This window comes from Mauremys mutica, unplaced genomic scaffold (assembly GCF_020497125.1).
Source record: "Mauremys mutica isolate MM-2020 ecotype Southern unplaced genomic scaffold, ASM2049712v1 000367F_np12_subseq_318797:344841_obj, whole genome shotgun sequence".
NCBI lineage: Eukaryota > Metazoa > Chordata > Testudines > Geoemydidae > Mauremys > Mauremys mutica.
This window is the reverse complement of record NW_025422927.1, coordinates 20,977-23,731: the sequence shown is the minus strand read 5'-3', so window position 1 is coordinate 23,731 and position 2,755 is coordinate 20,977. Positions and strand designations below refer to the sequence as shown.

General features: G+C 51.4%; 2 non-coding genes across 2 annotated transcripts; both read left to right on the top strand.

Annotated features, from left to right (window-relative positions):
• Nucleotides 1-1,076: 1,076 nt before the first annotated feature.
• Nucleotides 1,077-1,148, top strand: TRNAE-UUC. The gene has a single exon. It is a non-coding gene; the product is annotated as a tRNA-Glu (tRNA).
• Nucleotides 1,149-2,426: 1,278 nt separating this feature from the next.
• On the top strand, nt 2,427-2,498 carry TRNAA-GGC. The gene has a single exon. It is a non-coding gene; the product is annotated as a tRNA-Ala (tRNA).
• Nucleotides 2,499-2,755: the final 257 nt, after the last annotated feature.

Genomic DNA, 2,755 nt, shown 5'->3' with positions numbered 1-2,755 from the left:
AGAGCATCATGCTCTACCAACTGAGCTAGCTAGATTTAAAGTCAGTCAACTGCCAAGTCACAGTGTAGAAGGAGCCTGAGGGTGTTTATTTGTGAGCTGAAGTTCCCTGTCTGACATTTGCCTTCTTTCCTGATTCGTTATGTCTCCAGTGAGCAAACCGGAGCTGTCACAAGGCTGGTTAGATGCTGCTCTCTAGCCCAGAGAGCTGGGGTTGATTTAGCATGCTGTCGCCATCAGCTGGTCAGAGTAACCAGCGTGGGAGGGTGGAATTTAGGATTCTCCCACCAAGGGGAGGTGCTGTTGGACTCATCTAGTGGGGGAGAGTCTGATAAAGTTTCTCAGCTCCCAGAGACGGGGCAAACAAGCTGGTGCCACACACACATTTTCACAGGGAATCAGGCACCCCTAGGGAAAAACTCAAAAGAAGCCCAGGCCCAGGAGTGTCAGAGAAGGGAATCACTGTTTTCCTTAAGAGGTGGGTTCGGGAAACCTGCAAGTCCTTAGATCCCTCCAGCACCTGATAGAACCATTTGTGGGGAAGGTCTGGGGAAGCCGAGGAGGACAAGGAAAGGGAAAAAGGGCTGGCAGCTGTTGTGTAATCACCATGCTCCCAGCAGAAGGATCTGGAGGGGTCAGCGCTGTGGTTGCTTGTTCAGGACACAGAACTCACAAGATGGTAAAGCTCAGAGCCCTGTTACACAGAGTCAGAATGTGATCAGCTCACACCCAGGGGGAGCAACACCCCTCCCTTGGTCTCTATGCTAGAGCTCCTATCAGCTCAGAGTCCTTCCCGCAAGAGTGGGCTGCTGAGAGGGTTGCAATGGGGTAAATGAAGGCAGAGGAGGATTGTTCGTGCTGGGTTTTCTTTGTGTTGCTCTGTGATCCTGCTGGAGGAAGCTGAAGCATCATTTGTGTTTGTTTCAGTGACTTGGGTTGGGCTGAGGTTGTGACCCTGAGCACAGGGGTTCTCTGCTCTTAGCCCCTCAGGGAATGGACAATGGAGCAACTTCCAAAAGTGGCTAGAAAGTAGCCTAAGAAAGTGTAACATAAGTGAGAAGAAAAACACCACCCTCACCTCCCTGGTGGTCTAGTGGTTAGGATTTGGCATTTTCACGGCTAAGGCCTGGGTTCAATTCCCAGTCAGGGAAAAGTTATTTTAAACCAAAAAGCTTTCAGTTATTCTTCACTTGCAGTGTAAACAAATCCATGGCTTTTTCTTGAGTCCCCCATCTTCCCAGTGTCTCCGTGGCAGGGCTGGCACCAAGCAGCAAGCAGGTTCCTGGGGAGGCACAAAGGCAGGTCTGGCCCTCTTGCTGCTGAATTGCCCCCAAAAGCAGTAGTGGTAGAGCTGCTGCTGAAGTGCCACAAATTGTGGGTTTTTTATTTTATTTTATTTCTTTTTTCGCTTGGGGTGGCAAAAACGCTGGATCTGGCCCTGCTCCAGGGAAGACAATTTGTTAAATCCCAGATGAGTGCAGTTCTATCAGTTCTCAGCCTGAGTCCTTAGGTCTTAATCCTGAGCCTATTGTCTCATCATGGGGCCATTTCCCGCCTCTCTTTCCTACAGACGCACAATTTTCTTTGCACAGACACAGGAACAGGAAGATCTTTCTCTGTCCCTTGTGCAAAGCAGGGGGCCAAATTCCATGGAAACAATGGACAAGCCGGGGGCCCTGGGCACATCCAGCCCTGGCCGTGAGATGTTCCCTCCCCTCTTTCTTTATGCCCCTGTTGTTATTTCATGGATTGTCTGGGATGGGGAAAAGCTGAGTTCACTCCAGGTGGAGGGGGAAAAGGACCCTGAAAGTCTCAGGACCCAACCCCTGCTACCAGGATCACCGAGGTGCTGGGAATCTGCATGGGAAAGGGACTGTGTGAATTGTCAAGGTGGGGAATGAATAACAATTTACAACTAGATCCACCTCATTAACCACTGACACAAGCTAATCCTGCTGCAGACAGAAGGGAAACTGGGAGCGATTCTTTGCTGTTCAGCCATGGAAACAGTGACCCAATTGCACCACAGTGAATGTGCTGGGGAAAGCTGGACTTCGCAGGCAGTGGAAATAGCAGATCCTAGAAACACCTGGAGCTCCCCACACCACTTCTGCCACTAGGGTGAGATGTTGAGCTACTCACAGCACACCCCACCATGACCTTGAAGCACGGGGTGGCAGCACCCCCCACCCAATGCAGGGGAGAGGGCTGAGTGTATCTCTGCACCCTGAGCCCAGGGCACCCACTCTCTCTGCCCCACACATCGAATAAGGCCCTGCTGCAAAGTGACCTCTAAGAACCAGCAGCCTCCAGGAGAGCAGGATTGGCCCTCAGACAGGGGAATGAGTTTTTTGTGAAGCTTTTAGGTCACTGGATTTGCTGGAAATAGGAGGGCTCTGAGTGTGACCTATAGCACCCACAGTCTATCTGGGGATATAGCTCAGTGGTAGAGCACATGCTTGGCATGTATGAGGCCCTGGGTTCAATCCCCAGCATCTTCAGGTTTTTTTTCACCCTGTTTCTTTGCTCATGCCCAGAGGGGATGTGGCCACCAGTCTCCCTGCTCAGTCAGGGGCAAGTGACAATTGCATGGAAGGTCTGTGGGGGCTTCTGCTCCAAAGTCACCTTGGTACATTTAAGATTCCCACCTGCTGTGCTGCTTGGGACAATGGTAGATGAGAAGGGCGAATCCTCCAGCACTGGAGGGAAAGGTCCCATCTGCACAGACTGAGAGGCAAGGAAACAGAGGGGCAGTCAG